At 42.9% G+C, this 19,938-nt stretch overlaps 1 protein-coding gene across 13 annotated transcripts in view; it reads left to right on the top strand.

Moving 5' to 3' along the window:
- Nucleotides 1–19,938, top strand: part of RAI14 (retinoic acid induced 14) — a 213,977-nt gene that overhangs the window by 26,643 nt on the left and 167,396 nt on the right. For 4 of the 13 annotated variants that reach the window (XM_054252307.2, XM_078365622.1, XM_017969965.4 and 1 more), the window contains one exon: nucleotides 16,630–16,689. The exons of the other annotated variants lie outside the window; for them this stretch is intronic. The gene's annotated coding sequence lies outside the window, so the exon portion shown is untranslated. The remainder of the gene's footprint in view (nucleotides 1–16,629; nucleotides 16,690–19,938) is intronic. 13 annotated transcript variants of the gene reach the window in all.

The raw sequence follows: 19,938 nt of genomic DNA, 5'->3' as shown, positions 1-19,938 counted from the left end.
AATTTTTCTGTTACACACTCAGTTGCTGGATAAAGAGGTTTAGGTAGCACTGCATTTATTCGTTCTTCAACAAACATTCAGAGTGCTTGTATGCTCTTGGCTATCTGTTGACTAAAAAAGTGAAATTGATCAGTTTTAAGTTCTAAGAAGATTACATTAGTTGGCTGGACTTTTTTTGCTTGTTTCTTTTTTCTTCTTTTTTTTTTTTTAGACGGAGTTTCACTCTTGTTACCCAGGCTGCAATCTCGGCTCACAGCAACCTCTGCCTCCTGGGTTCAGGCAGTTCTCCTGCCTCAGCCTCCTGAGTATCTGGGATTACAGGCATGCGCCACCTTGCCCAGCTAATTTTTTGTATTTTTAGTAGAGACGGGGTTTCACCATGTTGACCAGGATGATCTCGATCTCTTGACATCGTGATCCACCCGCCTCGGCCTCCCAAAGTGCTGGGATTACAGGCTTGAGCCACCGCGCCCGGCCCTTTTTTTTTTTAATAAGAAAAGTGGGCCTGACGTGGTGTTGCACACCTGTAATCCCAGCATTTTGGGAGGCCAAGGCAGGAGGATTGCTTGAGCTCAGGAGTTCGAGACCAGCCTGGGAAACATAGTAAAACCTCGTCTCTACAAAAAATAAAAGAATTAGGGGGCTGTGGTGGTGTGCCTGTGGCCCTAGCTACTTGGGAGGCTGAGGTGGGAGCATTGGTTAAATCCTGGAGGTCAAAGCTGCAGTGAACCTAGATTGTGCCACTGCATTGCAGCCTGGACGACACAGTGAGACCCTTGTCTCAAAAAAGGAAAAGTGCCTCCTCTTTGTAAAATTGAAGCGTGAGGCCAATCCATGGTGCTGTTTGGGATTCTTGTGCAGAAACCTTTTCTCAGCCAGTCACTGGTCGAGTAACCTTGGATTACTCACCCAACCTTGGATTACTCACCCAACCTCCTCTTCCTCATTTCTTTGTTGAGATTAAGGGGTAGGAGTAAGCATTTACAAAGGCACATTCCTGTTCTAAGAGTTTTTGAAATGTTGCTGTGTAGTGACGTGTTTTGCCACAGTGTTAACCCCTCAGGCTGGAAGGAGTTTAAGGCATTTAAACACACTGGCTTCCTCATTATTCCTTCAAATTGCCAGGCGCATTCTTGTTTTTTCCCCCTAAGATCATGTCAGACACATCTCACACATGGAATCATTGTGCTCATGAATTCTACAAAAGGCTCGCTGGGCACATTCTTGCCTCAGAACCTTTGCATGTGCTCTTCCCACTGCCTGGAAAGCACTTCCCTTAGACGTCTACATGGCTGTGCCCTCAACCCTTCTTTAGATGTTATGCTCAGATACCTCCTTCCAGTCTAGCCTATGACCTAGTCCCTGCTTTTATTTTTCTCCAGGGCACTTAGCGCCTTGTAGCTTGTCATGTACAGGTTGAGTATCCTTTATTCCAAAATGCTTGGGACCAGAAGTGTTTCAGATTTTGGATATTTTTTAAATTTGTGGAATATTTGTATCACACGGTTGAACATTCCTGATCCAGAAATTCTACGTGCTCCAGTGGTGGGTCTTTCCTTTGAGTATCCTGTTGGTGCCCGAAGCATTTTGGACTTTGGAGCATTTCAGGTTTAGATTCTTAGATTAGGGATATTCAATCTGTAATTTATATTAGTACTATATGCTAACTTATACTGATTATGTATTATATACTAGATTATGTATACTGTAATTTCTATCAGATTATGAGCCCCACAAAGACATGGGGCTTGCCACTCTTGTTTACTATTATATTCCTGGTGTCTAGAACAGTGTCGACCCCTACTAGTTAAATAGATGTTTGATGAACAAATGGATATGCTTTTTATTGTGATTTTCTCTGGGATTTCCCCTTTAACACTTATTGGATATCCTAAACAATGCTGGTTGTTCCACATCTGTAAGTGCCCCATATCTCATATTTATAGGTTCCTTTATGGTAAGAAAACATATGTCTTCTAGGGAAGCCACTCCTTTGAAATCTGTGTGATTTATCCTTCAAGCCACTTGTCTTCAGATTTTTTTTCTCCTATCATTTTGCCTCATCCTGAATTTAGAGGAAAACATAAGTAACATGGTGCTTGGAGGCACACCCACCTTTCCTTTTGTTATACCCTCATTTTCCAATCTGGTGAAAGTGGAAGTTGTATAACCAATAGATGCTGACTATATTCCACACCGTATCTGCACCAACAGGCCAGCAGCCACCCCAAGCAGCATCAAGCACACTACATTTCTTTATTTTTTCTTGAGATGGGATCTTGCTCTGTTCTGGAACTCCTGGGCTCAAGAGATTCACCCACCTCAGCTTCCTGAATAGCTGGGACTACAGGTATGAGCCAACACACCTGGCTAATTTTTCTTTTACTTTTTGTAGAAACAAGGTCTCTCCTTAGGTTTCCCAAGCTGGTCTTGAACTCCTGGGCTCAGACGGTCCTCCTGCCTCAGCCTCTTGAAGTGCTGGGATTACAGGCGTAAGCCACTGCCCCGGTCCACACTGCATTTCTAAGAATAAAAAAGTGTATTTTGTTGGATTGTCGGAGAGTGTACATCATCATTGCCCTGACTTTGTGCCTTTATGAGGCATGTTTTGGAGGGGGAGGAAGGATGGGTTTTTCATAGTGGAAGGAAGATGAGGACCTTAATCTGAAGATCTTGGAACAAATAATATGTGGAAAGGTACTAGATATACTCTAAGATTGCCATATCATACAGTCCTTGACTCATGGCACAAAAAACATTCACTGTTATAGCACCAGTGCATTGTTTCGTTAGAAGCCAGCTGAATTTTCTCTACCTTGCATGATGAGATAGGAGTTGACAAAACAAGGCTAAGTATGTCAGAGGCCTCTTGGGTGTATTTTATATGATGATAGGAAAAGGAGTCTGGATTTTTTTCCCAATGAACTGTATCAGGTATATAATGCTGATGATATCCTTTAAAACATTACTAGAATATTGAAATAAAATCATTTTGTCCTCTGTAATAAAATGATGTTGAAAGAAAGAAATTAGTATATTATGGATCCAGATAGGGCTAGTTAACTTTTAAGCTGAAACCATAAGCATAATAAATAATATGATTATTATTAAAATATTGCACAATTTAAACAGATTTCTTTTTTCTTTTTTGACATGGAGTCTTGCTCTGTTGCCCAGGCTGGAGTGCAGTGGGGTGGTCTTGGCTGAGTGTAACCTCCGCCTCCCAGGTGCAATCAATTCTCCTGCCTCAGCTCCCAGGTAGCTGGGATTACAGATGCATGTCACCATGCCCGGCTAATTTTTGTATTTTTACTAAAGATGGGGTTTCATTATGTTGGCCAGGCTAGTCTTGAACTCCTGACTTCAAGTGATCCACGCACCTCAGCCGCCTAAAGTGCTGGGATTACAAGTGTGAGCCACTGCTACTGGACTAAAGAGATTTCTTCTCTTTGCTTTGTAGTTAGTCATGAGCTGAAAAGTACAGGTGGTTTAAAAAAAGGTAAAGATTGTTTATCAAATATCAATTTAATAGCTCCAGCCATTTACAATGAACAAAAAAATTAGCCTCGTCTTTGACGTCAGCTCATGGAAAGGTATCAGCAAATCTAATCAGTATTTTAAAAAATAACTTTTGGCCGGGCATGTTGGCTCACACCTGTAGTCCTAGCACTTTGAGAAGCTGAGGCAGGAGGATTGTTTCAGCCCAGAAGTTCTAGACCAGCTTGGGCAACATGGTGAAACCTTGTCTCTACAAAAATCAGTTGGTCATGGTGACACATTCCTGTAGTTTCAGCGACTCAGGAGGCTGAGGTGGGAGGATCACCTAAACCCATGGGATCGAGGGTTGCAGTGAGCCAAAACCACACCACTACACTCCAGCATGGGCAGCAGAGTGAGACCCTATCTCAGAAAAATAAATAAAAAGTAACCTTACTGACTTAACCATGTGTTTAAAAACAAAACAGAAGCTGGGTATGGTGGCTCACGCCTGTAATCCTAGCACTTTGGGAGGCTGAGGTGGGTGGATCACGAGGTCAGGAGTTCGAGATCAGCCTGACAACATGTTGAAACCCCGTCTCTACTAAAAATACAAAAATTAACTGGGTATGGTGGCGCATGCCTGTAATCTGACCTACTCAGGAGGCTGAGGCAGGAGAATTGCTTGAACCTGAGGGGTGGAGGTTGCCGTGAGCCAAGATTGTACAATTGCACTCCAGCCTGGGCAACAGAGTGAGACTCTGTCTCAAAAAAAAAAAACAAAAAAACCAGAACATTCTTCTATTTGACTATGCCTTGTTCTTCAATTTTATATTCTATGTGTCCAGTAGAGTATCTGCCACACAGTAGGAGATTGATATCTCTGAACTACTCCCGCCTCCGAGGTCATTAAGCCCCTCATGGTGATCATTAGATACAGAGCTGTCCTAGTCTAGAGGAGAATTTAAACAATAATCAAAAGATAGAAATCAGTAGCACAGTGCCAAGTAGATGTTCAGAAGATGTGAAAGAAACACTTTTCCTCCTTACGCACTCTTTGGGGAAGTTGGTGCATCATGTCTTGATTGATTTACCAGCTGGGTTTTGTGATCAGTATCACCTCATCTAACCTTATTTGTGATCTAGTCCAGTCCCTTCTGTAGTGAATGGCATTCACTGGAAATTACAGTCTTGCCATATAATTCCATGACCATATGTCACACTTGGGCAAGGGGAAACCTTTGGGAAGTTCTTCACGATTTGCTAATCCCTGCTTCTAAATAAACGGACTCTACTTGTGAGAAAAGGTGGTCATAGTCCAAGAAGCTTAATGTACAGTGGAAGGAAATATATGGAATCTTTTTTTTCTTTCCTTATTTATTTTTCCTAAATTGACATTTAGGCCAGACACAGTGGCTCATGCCTATAATCTCAGCCCTTTGGGAGGCCGAGGAAAGTGGACCACTTGAGCTCAGGAGTTCGGAACCAGCCTGGACAACATGGCAAAACCCCTTATCTACGTGTGTGTGTGTGTGTGTGTGTGCGTGTATTTATATATTGCAGTGAGCCAATATCACACCACTGTACTCCAGCCTGGGTGACAGTGAGACATTGTCTCAAAAAAAAAGAAAAAAAATGGACATTTAGTGAACACCAAAGCTTATTATCAAGGAACCCAACATAAGCAATTTATCATGTCAGTTTCCCTGACAATTATTATTATATTATCTTTTGAAAGCTCAACTTAATTTTTCATATCCCTTTTAGTTACTGCTATTGATAAGATAATCCTTTTTTCCTTATGATTTCCAGATGCATTCAGTTTGCTTAATTATTCATTAAATTTTTTATTTCCATAGGTGATTGGGGAACTGGCGGTGTTTGCTTACATAAGAAAGTTGTTTTTTTTTTTTTTGAGACAGAGTCTAGCTCTGTCACCAGGCTACTCTGTCACCAGGAGTATAGTGGTGTGATCTTGGCTTACTGCAGCCTCCGCCTCCCAGGTTCAAGTGATTCTCCTGCCTTAGCCTCCTGAGTAACTGGGATTACAGGCACATGCTGCCATGCCCAGCTAATTTTTGTATTTTAGTAGTGATGGGGTTTCACCATGTTGGCCAGGATGGTCTCGATTTCCTGACCTTTTGATCTGCCCACCTCGGTCTCCCAAAGTGCTGGGATTACAGGGGTGAGCCACTGCGACTGGCCATAAGTAAGTTCTCTGGTGATTTGTGAGATTTTGGTGCACCCATCACCCGAGGAGTATACACTGCATCCTATTTATAGTCTTTTGTCCCTCATCCCCTTCCCACCCTTTCCTCCTGAGTCCCTAAAGTCCATTGTGTCATTCTTAAGCCTTTGTGTCCTCATAGCTTAGCTCCCACTTCCAAGTAAGAAATATGATGTTTGGCTTTCCATTCCTGAGTTACTTCACTTAGAATAATAGTCTCCAATCTTATCCAGGTCTCTGTGAATGCCATTAATTCATTCCTTTTTATGGCTGAGTAGTATTCCATCATTTATATATGCACCACCGTTTATCTACTCATTGACTGATGGGCAATTGGATTCATTCAATGTTTTTGTAATCAGTTTACTTAATTTAGCTGTTCTTTTCAAAAAGGTAATAACTCTTAAAACTAATAGCGGCATCTACCTCTTTTCACTTTCACCACATCTGTGCGGTTCCTTTTGCTGGCTGAAGTGATAGACACTCAGAAGACTGGCAATGTTAGCTGGTGAATAAAAGGCCGGAGGAAACTGCCTTTTGCACTAGGGGAGCACAGAGTCAAGTGTTTTTCTTTTTGTTCCTCTAAGGAATCCATTTGCAAACCAGAGAAGAAGATCATCTAGCAGTTGGCATGGTGTCGCACGCCTGTAGTCCCAGCTACTCAGAAGGCTGAGGCAGGGGAATTGCTTGAACCTGGGAGACAGGTTGCAGTGAGCCGAGATCATGCCACTGCACTCCATCCTGGTGACAGAGCAAGACTCTGTCTGAAAAAAAAAAAAAAAAAAAAAAAAAAAAAAATATATATATATATATATATATATATATATCTGTGAGGCGTAGATGGACACTTGCAAATCTCATGGGGATTTTTGACCATTCTTCCCTGGAAAAACTGATATATATACGATGGCTATAAGTTCATAATTTTTATCAGTCTCATGAATTTCATGGAACTCCTTGCCCTAAGGCCATTTATAAACCTCTTTGGAATACCCAGGTTAAGAACCCACAGCAGCCACCTCTCACAGTTTGAGAACACAATACAAGGGCTCTGTTTTTCTATCATGTTCCCCTATCCCCCAGGACAGCTCGATAACCTATCACTGGGGAGTGAAAAGTGATAATTGTGGGTTATATGTCCTCAATTGGAAAACTAGTCATTGGTTGCTATGTCAGCCAATCTACAGACTGTTGGCCATTTTTAGAAAGTATATCTATTGGATGTAATAAAATGCAATGTAGATGCAATAAAAAAGTGGTTTTGTAGTATGACTGTTTCACAGAGACCTGATGAATTCAAGGATGAGGCTTAAGTTTCTCACCCCAAGGGTCTCTTATTACTTGGTCTGGAGTTGTATCTGCTCTGTCTCCAGCTTTTGATGGCAGCAGTTTCCCAGTTTTGCTGTTTACAGGAGGGAACAGAGATGTCCCAGGCCCCCCACTGACAGTACTTTTAGGCTCACAGATGTCCCAGGTCCCTCCTGGCAGCCCTCCTAGGGTCACACGAGGTGTCCCGGGTCCCTCCTGGCAGTCTTCCTAGGCTCACAGGAGATGTCCCAGGTCCCTCCTGGAAGTCCTCCTAGGCTCACAGGAAATGTCTTGGGCCCTGCCTGACAGTCCTCCTAGATGCACAGATGTCCTGGGTCCTCTTAGACTCACAAGTAGGCCTTTGGCTGTTCTGCCCAGTAGGGGAAATATTCCCAACTGGCCCTTGGCTTTGCCCTTCTTGGCCACCCCTGATGGGGCTGTCTTGATGGGGACCTGAAGAAGATAGGCTACACTTCTAGTTGGGTAACTGGCCGTCAGCTGGAAGCCTGCTGTTTCAGAGTAAGAAGTGCTTCTGTGGGAAATAGTGTGACCAGGGGAAGGGTCTGCTGTGGCAGAAGCTGCTTCTAGCAGTGCTCACCTTGGGTGATGTCCTCAAGCCATTTCAGTCAAAAACTGAGCAAAAAGGGCTGCTGACCTGCCTGTAACAGAGGCTGCCTGCCTGACCTGACAGCAGCTCTTTCCACGGGTCAGTGTAATTGACTTGAGCACCTTCTCTGCCATAGGCACTTTGCTGCTGGACTGTCCCAGAATAAGGTCAGGGCTGACGGTAGTCATTGTCAGATTTCCCATGAGTGGTATGTGTTGATGGTATAATTGGGTATTAGAAGATCTCTGGATGAGTGACAAGCCCTGCCCTCGTGGACTTGAGAGTTTCAGCTGGGTTAGATATGTCACAATCTCCTACAATACAAGGTGGACTATTAGTGGTGGGAATGGGGTGGGGATGGTGGAGGGGGGGGACTTTTTTTCACAGATGAGGCTGAGGCCTAGAGAAATGGCCCCTTGGAATGGGACAGTTAATGAGAGGCAGAGATGGATGGGACCCTAGTGCTGGCTGCTCAGTGCTGGGCTCCTACCATTTTTCTTTTCTGTTTCTCTCATAGGTCAACAGTGACCTTGAGAGTCCTGTATGTAGCTAATTACACTTGTTATTTGGAATTTATATCATTTTTCTATTTTGAGAAAATATTTTCACATTTCTTTTTTTTCTGAGGCAGGATCTCACTCTGTCTCCCAGGCTGGAGTGCAGTGATGAAATCGTGGCTCACCGCAGCCTTGACCTCCTGGGCTCAAGCAGTCCTCCCACCTTATCTCCCTAGTAGCTGGCCCTACAGGTGTGCATCACCACTCCTAGCTAAATTTTGTATTTTTGGAGAGACAGTTTCATCATGTTGCCTGGGCTGGTCTCGAACTCCTAAGCTCAAGCAATTTGTCTGCTGTGGCCTCCCAAAAGTGCTGGGATTGCAGACGTGAGCCACTGTACTCTGCCTGAGCCCCCAACCTTTTTTCCTTTTGCATCAGAAAAAAACTATTTAAAACATAGGTATAGAAGTTATAGCCAATAACCATATATTTACCCTCCAGAATTTCCTTGGGCTACTTTTGTTTTTCGATGAAAGACTCCAAAGTCTTAAGTACAGAAGACTTATATAGACTTGGTCAATTCACCTTGAAGAAGAGGGTGAAAATTGGGAGTCCAGGGGAGGCCAGTGGCATTGAGCAGCAGCATGAAGTTCAGAAAAGGTTCAGGACCCAGGCCCTTAGCGTTCTGCTGTATGTGAGAACCATGTAAACAAATGTTCGTCAAGCTTTGTCGATGAGTTCACAGATTATGTGCTGAGCCTCTCAATTTGACAAGAATGCTGAAGTAATTGGAACATCTCCTCCCATGAAAGCTGACATATTGGTGATTGATTCTTTTTCAAAAATGAAAGAAATTACTTCTGTTGCTGAGAGAGGACAGCCATGCACAGTGACCTCTTCTCAGCCACCCAGAGGATGTGGGAACTTGTGAGCCAAGAGGCTCATGGACAACGGGCTGCAGCATTTTCTTTCTTCTCTGTGAAAGAGAGTGAAGACAGGCATGGGCTCGCGCCTGTACATCCAGCACTTTGGGAGGCTGAAGTGGTGGATCACTTGAGGTCAGGAGTTTGAGACAAACCTGGCCAACATGGTGAAACCCTGTCTCCACTAAAAATACAAAAATTAGCTGGGCATGGTGGTGTGTACCTGTAATCCCAGCTACTTGGGAGGTTGAGGCAGGTGAATCACATGAACCCCGGAGGCAGAGGTTGCGGTGAGCCAAGACCATGCCACCACACTCCAGCCTGGGCAGCAGAGCAAGACTGTCTCAAAACAAAACAAAAGGTAGGCCCCAGGAAAAGTTCAGTGTCCTATATTTAACATGTCAGGAAGCCATAACGCCAGGCAAGGTGCTGAGTTTTCCATCTTTGTGTCTCCAAGCACAGGCCTATTTCAAGCCCACTTTCTATTTATTGTGGGTGCAAGTTGATTCAAACGCTCTCAGAACTCTTTGTTTAAAGAAATAAAAAGAAGTCTTAGATTTTCTTAGGAGTCGATATCATTTTTCTCTTTTGAGAAAAACATTTTGCATTTCTTATGAGCTTTTTTAACTTGGGGGAAAATACTATTTAAAATACAGGCATGGAAACTATTGCCAGTATTCATATACTTACCATCCAAGATTTTCTTGGAATGTTTCTGTTTTTTGAGGAAAAACTCATGTCTGCCAGTAACTTCATGTGTATAGCCACTCAGCAATCTTGATAAATTCCTAGGTAATTAGATCCTTGTTTTTTTTTTTTTTTTTTTTTTTGATAATGGAGTCTCACTCTGGTAATTAGGTTCTTGTTTTTTTTTTTTTTTTTTGATAATGGAGTCTCACTCTGTCATCAGGCTGGAGTGCAGTGGCACTAGATAGGCTCACTGCAGCCTCTGCCTTCCCGGTTAAAGTGATTCTCCTGCCTCAGTCTCCTGAGTAGCTGGGACTACAGGTGTATTTTTAGTAGAGACCAGGTTTTACTGTGTTGGCCAGGATGGTCTCAATCTCTTGACTTCATGATCCACCCACCTCAGCCTCCCAAAGTGCTGGGATTACAGGTGTGAGCCACCGCACCAGCTGGTAGTTTGGTTGTTTCTATGCTATATACCTTTGCACAGTGTGCTGTTTGTTTCCTTTTTCCACTGCTCTTCTTCTACAGTCTCTAAAAGCCTAATGAGACAGGCACACGATGCACCGATTTCCTCCAAGTGATACCTATCCCAAGCCTGTCTCCCGATGGCTTTGCTAATGTTTGTGCCTTGTTTGGCAACAGGCTTGCTTCCTGTCTCTTCTTTAAAACAGCTCCTGATTATTCTATGTGCATAGCCCCTACAACAAAGGGCATTTGATTCTATGCCCCTTTGACCAAATAAATGGAAAGTGGGTGTTTATATCCACTGTGGTAAAAGAAACAAGGAGGCGCTCACCCTGTCCTCGTGATAAGTGCTGCAGGCTCGGGTGGCAGGCTGCGGGCTGTGAACACTTTTGTGTGTGGCTTCTCGAACAATAGCACTGTGTACCTCTGTCCCATTCTTATCTCACGGGGTGATTTTTAGGATTCCACTTGTATAATATCAGGGCTTAAACTCTCCTGAAGGATTGCAGCAGCATTTTATTTACTTTTTTTTTTTTTTTAACATGGAGTTTGGCTTTCGTTGCCCAGGCTGGAGTTGGAGTGCAATGGCACAATCTTGACTCACTGCAACCTCCGCCTCCCAGGTTCAGGTGATTCTCCTGCCGAGCTCATGTCATTGCACTCCAACTCCAGCCTGGGCAACAAGAGTGAAACTCCGTCTGGGATTACAGGCATGTGCCACCACCTCTGGGTAATTTTGTATTTTTAGTAGAGATGGGGTTTCTCCATGTTGGTCAGGCTGGTCTTGAACTTCCGACCTCAGGTGATCCGCCTGCCTCGGCCTCCCAAAGTGCTGGAATTAAAGGCATGAGCCACTGTGCCCGGACAAGCATTTTCTTTTTTATGCATTAGAGTGAGTTGTGCAGGATGGAATAATTTCTTAAAGAACAGAAATGTCCTCATGTTAGAGAAGTACATAACTGTCTAAATGTTCTGCTTTTCCAAATTGTTGCCAAGACATGGAAACCTCCATCCCAGTCTGCTGTCAGCCCTGCCGAATGTAAAAATAGCCATTTCACTTGTCTATAATTATCTTTATATTTTCTCTGTTATTGACTGTGGATCTTTAGCCAAGCTGTATGGAAGAGGATTTGTTGACTTTGTGAATTCAATAAAATTATTCCTTAAGCATGTGCTCCACCTGTGAGAACAAAGAAATAAAGATGCTTCTTCCATTCCAGTGAGGCAGGGGTGTGTGAGTAAGGACGAACAGCCAGAAGGAATGCCTGTCGCAAATTGGTTCATTCAGATTTCCTAGAGGGGCCTCTGTGTGCCAGCAGCAATTCTGAGGCCTTGTTCCATCTTTGAAGGCAACTGAATTTTTTCTTTCAAGTACTAGAAAGATTGGCCTGTTGGCTAGACTTTTAAAAATTACTGGTGTTGTCTAACATGTAGCCCGGTGTCACATCTTGGGCTTAGAAGTTGAACCTTAGTTTAATCCATCCTCCTCTGTTTATGGGCCATGCCCTTTTGACCAAATAAACTTTCTCTGCTGCAATTTCCTAGTCTGGAAGCTGAGAATAATAATAGCATCTAATTCTGAAGTGCTTGTGAGCATTAAATGAGATGATACCCATTTATAATTAATTAAAAAATAAAATTTTGCAAAGTAATCTTTAAAGGATAGCTATTGTGGCTGTTGTTATTGTTACTAATGTCGTCATGTTCTTTATCACCCTGCCTTTAAAGAAATGCCGATATAATGAGAACACATGGACACAGAAAGGGGAGTACTAAACACTGGGGTCTATTGGGGGGAAAAGGGGAGGGCCAGTGGGAGGGGGAGGTGGGGAGGGATAGCCTGGGGAGAAATGCCAAATGTGGGTGAAGGGGAGAAGGAAAGCAAAGCACACTGCCATGTGTGAACCTACGCAACTGTCTTGCATGCTCTGCTCATGTACCCCAAAACCTAAAATCCAATAAAAAAATTAAAAAAAAAAAAAAAAAAAAGAACTGCTGATATATTGGCCAACATGATTATTCCTGCCATTATAATATATAGCAATAAAGAGAGGGTGCCCCATATGTTATTGTAATATATCTGCCTTGTGTCTTCAGTTTGCAACTGTTTCTCTGTATTAGCATTGTCCCTATTTATGCTATTATTATGTCATTGTGTAATGTGGACAGTGTACAGATGTAGTTCTTTTATTAGTGCCCAGTCTTACCTTATTCCACAGTGTATTACTAAGGTGCTCAGCCTCACCAGAGAACTTGTGTTGTTTCAGCCATAATCTAGACACAGGGTAGTAACTTCTTGGTTAAACTGAACATGGTGGCTCTTAGCACAAAGTAATGGTAAAGTTAATTCCCTACTGAATTTTTTTGAAAATTTTCCAAATGTTGATAGAAAAAAAACATAGACATGTTTTTTGAATAGTATATGCCGGTAATTTTGTTTTTGTTTTTTGTTTTGGGGGGAGTTTTCAGCCTCTACTACAGAAAACTTGGGGCTGGGATAGGCTAATACAGTCGTATTGTGTTAGCTGCTGTACAGCAAGTAAAAGCTATAGCTTCTTTTTTTCTTTTTCTTTGAGACAGAGTTTTGTTCTTGTTGCCCAGGCTGGAGTGCAGTGGTGCGATCTTGGCTCACTGCAACCTCTGCCTCTTAGGTCAGGTGGTTCTCCTGCATCAGCCTCCCAAGTAGCTGGAATTACAGCGCTCGCCACCACACAGCTAACTTTTGTATTTTTTAGTAGAGATGAGGTTTCACCGTGTTGGCCACTCCTGACCTCAGGTGATCTACCTGCTTCGGCCTCCCAAAGTGCTGGGATTACAGGTGGGAGCCACCACTCCCAGATCAAACCTATAGCTTCTTAAGAATAAGGAGGATAAATGTAGCCCAATGGGTGCCCCTTGTCAGCCTGAATTGAGGATGGTCTTTTGGCACCGGGTAGTGGGAGAGAGTACAGGAGAGTCCCTGACTGGTAAACTAGCTCTTTCATAGGTGGACGTGGTCTTCTCGCCAACAGGGTAATAGTTGAGTTTGCATACATTAGGTGTCCATCAGTCTTTGAGTGAAATAAAATTGTGGGCTAATCATCCCTTTTACCTGTGGGAGAGTGAATCTTTTAAAGTACAACTTTCGATCATTGTTTAATTATTAACCTCCAGCGTTTGCTAGATTAGTTTTGTGATCCTGCGATAGTCAGTAAATGTTGAAGGTGGGAGCATATACATTTTCTGCTTAATTTTACATCTGCTTTGTTAGTATTAATAATAAGATGGTATATGCTTGAAGGGAAAAATCTGAATCTTACTATCTAACAAAAATGCAAGCAAACCATGAATACAGGCCACATAGATCATATTAAATTGTCTAGTAGCCACAATAAAATATTTTTAAAACATGAAATTAATTTTTATAATTTTTATCTAGTATGTCCAACATATTTCTAATATCTAATCCATATGAAACTTACTAATGATGTAGTTGACATTCTATTTTACTAGTCTTTGAAGTCCATTGTGTAAATCGCATTTACAGTGCATTTACAATTTGCACTAGTCACATTTCAAATGCTTGGAGGCCACATGTGGCTATAGTATTGGACAGTACTGGTCTAAATAATGTGTCTTCTTGCAGGTCCGGTAACCCCATTCCACCTGAGGTCTAGAATGTACTCAATAAACACGTTCCTTGTTTCTTTTACCCAGTTAACTGGGATTTTGCCCTTAGCTTTAAGCATTTCTGTATACAATTACAATAGCTTCATCACAAACTAATTATACATGGTGTAATATACATTTGAGTTTTGGGTTTAAAAATCCATATCTCTACTTCTGTGCAAGTGCATTAACCATGTGGACTTTTTTTTTTTTTTTTTGAGATGGAGGTTTTCTCTTATTGGCCAGGCTGGAGTGCAATGGTGCGATCTCAGCTCACTGCAACCTCTGCCTCCCAGGTTCAAGTGATTTTCCCACCTCACCCTCCGTAGTAGCTGGGATTACAGGTGCCCATCATCACGCCAAGCTAATTTATTGCATTTTTAGTAGAGATAGGGTTTCACTGTGTTGGCCAGGCTGGTCTCGAACTCCTGACCTCAGGTGATCCACGTGCCTTAGCATCCCAAAGTGCTGGCATTACAGGCATGAGCCACTGTGTCCAGCTTTGACTTTTTATTTAAAAACAAACAAACAAACAGAATAATTTTGTAGGCTGGGGTTGTATGGTCCATATTTCTGTGTCACCTGTATACTTGGCTCCTAGTTGAGATTCAGTGCATATGACATGAGTAAGAAATGATAGGTTTTTCCTAAATTGTAAGTTCTTGAGTAGCCTTGATGCTATTACTGTGTAAAACTCTTGCATTAGATGCAAGGTATGTAGGTTTGTGGATATGTGTGGGGCACATGGGGGAGCATATTCAGTCTTTACTGGTTAATGGAAGCATTCCCCTAATCCTTCATGTTAGTGCTGTTTGCTTTTTATTCCTGCATACAGAAAGTGGTTTGAAATTGAAAGAAAGACTAGGGTTTCAAATTTAGTTAACAGGATTTTGTCTTTATCAGGCAGGTGGATCTAGCTGCCCCCTATGGCCCAGGCATAGAACAAGTTGCAGCTTGTGATGGAAAAATATCTGAAAGGCTTTTCTATTTGTAGTGTGGCAAATCCAGGCTGGCATGGTCCCTGGGGAGTGAGGCCTTGATGTTTGAGCCACTGTGATAGGTGTCTCTTCCAGGTGTCTTGCTTAGAATAAATGAGGGTGACAGTGTGTTTTCCTATGGTTTCTTCACCATTATTCAAGGATTAAGTGCTCAGAGGGTTATTTATCATTAGACATTGAGGTCTCCTGGTCCAGCTGAGCCGCAGCACTCCATCTCACCCCATACCCCATGGCAATTTCCCTACGGTCTGTCCTTCTCACATTGTTCCTGCCAGTCCTGAAGGTTTTGTTTTTCCCATTCCTCCTTAGCCTGTACTCGGGGAACAGCTTCCTTGTTTCCCTCCTTTGTACTCCTCAGTACTGTGGAGTCAAGTCCCAGGACAGCAGAGAAGATAGAGTCCACTTCTATCTCCAGACCCCAAGCACTGTTTCCTCCTAGACCCAGCTGTTACAGTGGCATTTTATTTCTTGAGGGCTTAAAAATTATTTAATGCTACTTACTTCCGGTTAATTGTGATTGTTTTTATTGTTGACCTGATTTCTGTAGGAGGGCTGAAGAGCAGTACTTACTTTCAGAATGGAAATAGCCCAGAAGACTCACACTTGGATTGCTGGCAAGGTCACCTTCAGTGACTGCACTGATGTTAGAGGGGGGTGATGAATGGAGGACTGATGAGGTGAGGCTGTGTGAGGGCAGCGAATAGCCGAACAAGTGAATGATAAACATGCCCTCCTTAACCTGCAGATTCAAAGGGGACACTGTAGGTCATCCCATTATATATTTCACTTCTGTAGCTTCATAACGTAAATTTAGCTGCTGACTTCAGGATTGGGCTGAACAGACCAAATTGCAAGCTGCAAACGTGCTGTTGAAGATCTAGGCACCTCTTCTACTTTGGCATCTGAGTTGGGTCTCTGTCACTTGCAACCTAAGAGTACTGACAAATACTTTGGCCTGAGGGCAAGTGTCAGAAACTCAACTTGAAATAGCTTAGGCTAGAAGGGGCGTGCCTTGCCTTATGTACCCCCTATCCTGTGATAAAAGGGTGTGGCAATAGCAGGGCCTCGGGGATCCCTGGAATCAGCCCCCCTTACCCCATCCCTACCCTGCCCCTGGTTCCCTCTCTCAAACCAGCTAGAACTGGGTTTTGGGCAGCTTCCAGGCTCCTGGTTTCCCAGTTCTCATCCCAAGAGAAAGGTCTGCCTCCCTTCCCCAACTCCAAAAATCCTCTGATGAGGACACAGTTCCACCTCTAAGGGAGCAGCTATTGCCGGAATGACCTGGTTGGAGTGGGTGGGGATGGTAGGAGGAGAGGGCTGGGCCCTGTTGAACAGGCCCATCATGGATCCACTACAGGAGTACCAAGCCACAGTGTTAGGCTAAAGGAAATGGGAGGACTGCCTTCATGTGAGCCAGCACTCCGTCTCTGTTGGACTGGAGACATGAAACATTCTTTTTTTGAATACACAGTGTATGAGTAATGTCCAAATACGATAGTTGGGGCAGCATAATTTCTAGACTTTGTATCCACTCCCTTCTCCTAGGGCATCAGAGTTCACAGAATCTATGTCATTAACATATTTATATATTCCTCATTCTGAATAGTATTCAAGACACTGGATGCCTGGGTAAGGAAAGGGATTCACAAGCCAAATGGCACCACTGCGATCATTGTAAATGACATCTCCAGCATTCTAGAATGTGAGAGTCCAAGTTTTCCTGTTTTGAAACTGAGTCAAAGAACCAATGAAATATATAGTAAGCCAACTTTTGGAAATTCATTCTTTCTAGGGTACCAAGAGGAATTAAATATAACCATGAACAGAACCTGTTCTCTTACTCACTCTAAAGGTATGTTTCATAACCAATTACTTTGTATATGGGCCTCCCTTTTTTTTTTTTTGGAGTCAGCATCTCACTCTGTTGCCCACGCTGGAGTGCAGTGGCATGATCTCGGCTTAGCGCAACCTCTGCCTCCCAGCAATTCTCCTGCCTCAGCCTGCCGAGTAGCTAGGATTACAGGCATCTACCACCATGCCTGGCTAATTTATGTATTTTTTAGTAGAGATGGGATTTCTCCATGTTGACTAGGCTGGTCTTGAACTCCTGACCTCAGGTGATCCACCTGCCTTGGCCTCCCAAAGTGCTTGGCTCACAGGTGTGAGCCACCATGCCCAGCCTTCATTGGATCTTTTTAAGAACGTCACTGAGATATAACTTACTTTCTGTGAAACTCACTGATTTTAGTATACAAGTCAACAACTTTTAGTAAATTATCAGAGTTTTGTAGTCATCACCACCATCTAGTTTTAGAACATTTTTCTCACCCCAGAAAGATCCTTTATGGCATTTGCAGTTACTTCCTGTTAGCATTCCCAGCCCTGGACAACCACCAATCTACTTTTTGTCTCTATAAATTTATTTTTTCTAGACATGTCTTAGAAATGGAATCATGGTCAGGGAGGTGTGGTGGTTCATGCCTCTAGTCCCAGCACTTTGGGAGGTCCAGGCAGGAGGAACATTTGAGGCCAGGAGTTCAAGACCAGCCTGGGCAACACAGTGAGTCCCTGTTTCTACAGAAATACAAAAATTAGCTGGGTGTGGTGATGTGTGCCTGTAGTCCCAGCTACTCAGGAGGCTGAAATGGGAGGATCACCCCAGCCCAGGAGTTTGAGGCTGCAGAGAGCTATGATAGTGCCACTGTACTCCAGCCTGGGTAACAGAGCAAACTCTGTGTCTTTAAAAAAAAAAAAAAAGGAATCATGTTATGTGTGGTCTTTTGTGTCTAACTTTCACTTATCAAAATGTTTTTGAGCTTCATCCATGCTTCACCATGGATCAGCGTTCTATTCCTTTTTCTTGCTGGATAGTATTCCATTATATGGAATTGCCACAGTTTGTTTACCTAGTTGACAGACATTTCTGTTGTTTCACGTTTTCCACAATCATGGATGCTGCTTCTAAAAATATTCAGGCTTCGTGTGGACATATGTTTCCATTTCTCTCATAGGTAGGAATAGCATTGCTGAGTCCTGGGGTAAATTTCTATTTAACTTTGTAAGAAATTGTCACACTGCATTTCACAATGGCTGTACCATTTTACATTTTCACCAATAATGTTTGAGGATTGGATCTCTATCTTTAAACTTGATGGGGTCTTTTGGGTTTCAGGATAGGTGTAAATGAAGGAATGGACTTTGGAGGAAGCTGTGAAGGGGCTTACCTATACATAGTCACTTGGGGTCAGTTGCTGGGCACATGTAAGGCAGTTTTCCTCTTCAGGGGTGAACATGGTAGAGTGTTTAGAAGGTGGTATTGAAATGAACATTGGAACATAAGTAACACAGAACAGGACGAGCATTTTGGAGATCATCTTAAAAATAACTTCAATTTAAGGGATAATTGCATGGAGTTTCTTAGTCCTAGAGTGATTTTTATATTCTAGAGGTAGCTTGTTTTGATTAAGCCATGCTTTTTAAATTGAATGGATTTAGGGCGGGAGGTAACCTTGGGACTTTTCTTTGGGAGGCTTATTGGAGCATGTGAGTAGCAGATTTGACAGACCAGAGAGTAGTGATGCCACAGCCAATTTTGTATCAGTGCCGCTGGCTCTGGCTGATTCATAGACTAAGATCAATCCTGGTTGATGGCAGGTTTTATTCTCAAAGAAGAATGATATATTTGGTTTCCAAGAGGAATGTCATCCCTGAATAAAGACAAGTTGTGAATATAGGAGATGAATTGTCTCAAAGGAGTTTTACTACCTGATCATTATGATAGAGTATCTAAATGACATTTATGGTTTAAAAAGAATGTGCTCATTTATTTTCTTGGAAAAAAGATCTGAGATATTAAAGTATTTTGGAAAGGATTCATTGCCAAGATGACACTATTGTTAGGTCTTTCCCCCGCTAACTTTATCATCTGGGCAGGCTTTCAACTAACCTGTAGCTTAGTTAATTCATAAAAGAAAGTTTGCTAGTTTATTCATTTATAATTTATTTGGTTTGCTGAATAAATAAGGCTTATAAGATAGTAATTATAAAGCAGCTTTGTTTCGTATCCCCCTGTCTGGAAGTTATTTTGTGAGGTTACTATATCCCTTGTCTCTGGATGAAATCTATGATGTTTATTTCTCTTTTTTTTTTTGAGACACAGTTTCACTCTCACCCAGGCTGGAGTGCAGTGGCACGTCTCTATTCACTGCAGCCTCTGCCTCTTGGGTTCGAGTGATTCTTGTGCCTCAACCACCTAATAGTGTGCCACCAGGCCTGTCTCATTTTTGTATTTTTAGTAGAGATGAAGTTTTGCCATGTTGGCCAGGCTGGTCTAGAGCTTCTGACCTCAAGTGATCCACCCAACTCGGCCTTCCAATCCCAGCTACCTGGGAGACAGAGCAAGATCCCATTACAGGCATGAGCCAAATACAGGCATGAGCCAAAATACCTGGCATTTCTTTCTTTTCTTTTCATCTTTTTTTTTTGAGATGGAGTTTCGCTCTGTAGCCATGCTGGAGTACAGTGGCATGATCTTGGCTCATTGCAACCTCCGCCTCCCGGGTTCAAGCCGTTCTCCTGCCTCGGCCTCCCAAGTAGCTGGGACAGCAGGTGTGCACCACAACACCCAGCTAATTTTTGTATTTTTAGTAGAGTAGGGGTTTTACCATGTTGGCCAGGATGGTCTCGATCTCTTGACCTTGTGATTTGCCTACCTCAGCCTCCCAAAGTGCAGGGATTACAGGCGTGAGCCACCACTGTGCCCGGCTTTTTTTTTTTTTTGTCCTAAATGGGATCTTGCTCTGTCTCCCAGGCTGGAGCATAGTGGCAATTATAGGCCCTTAGCTTCAAACTCCTGGGCTCAAGCGATCCTCTTGCCTTAACCTCCCAAGTGGCTGGGACTGCAGGTGCACACCAAGATACCCAACTAATTTGTTTTTATTTTTGTAGCAATGGGGATCTCACTGTGTTGCCCAGGCTGGTCTCAGGGTCAAGCGATCCTCCCACCTTGGCCTTCCAGGGTGCTGGGATTATAGGCATGCACCACTGCTCCCAGCCTCTATGACTTTTCTTATTGTTAGATTTTTTTTTTTTTTAATTTCTG

Source organism: Callithrix jacchus, chromosome 2 (assembly GCF_049354715.1).
Source record: "Callithrix jacchus isolate 240 chromosome 2, calJac240_pri, whole genome shotgun sequence".
In the NCBI taxonomy this organism is placed as follows: domain Eukaryota; kingdom Metazoa; phylum Chordata; class Mammalia; order Primates; family Cebidae; genus Callithrix; species Callithrix jacchus.
Note: the sequence above shows the minus strand (reverse complement) of the source record. Positions and strands in the feature narration are given on the sequence as shown.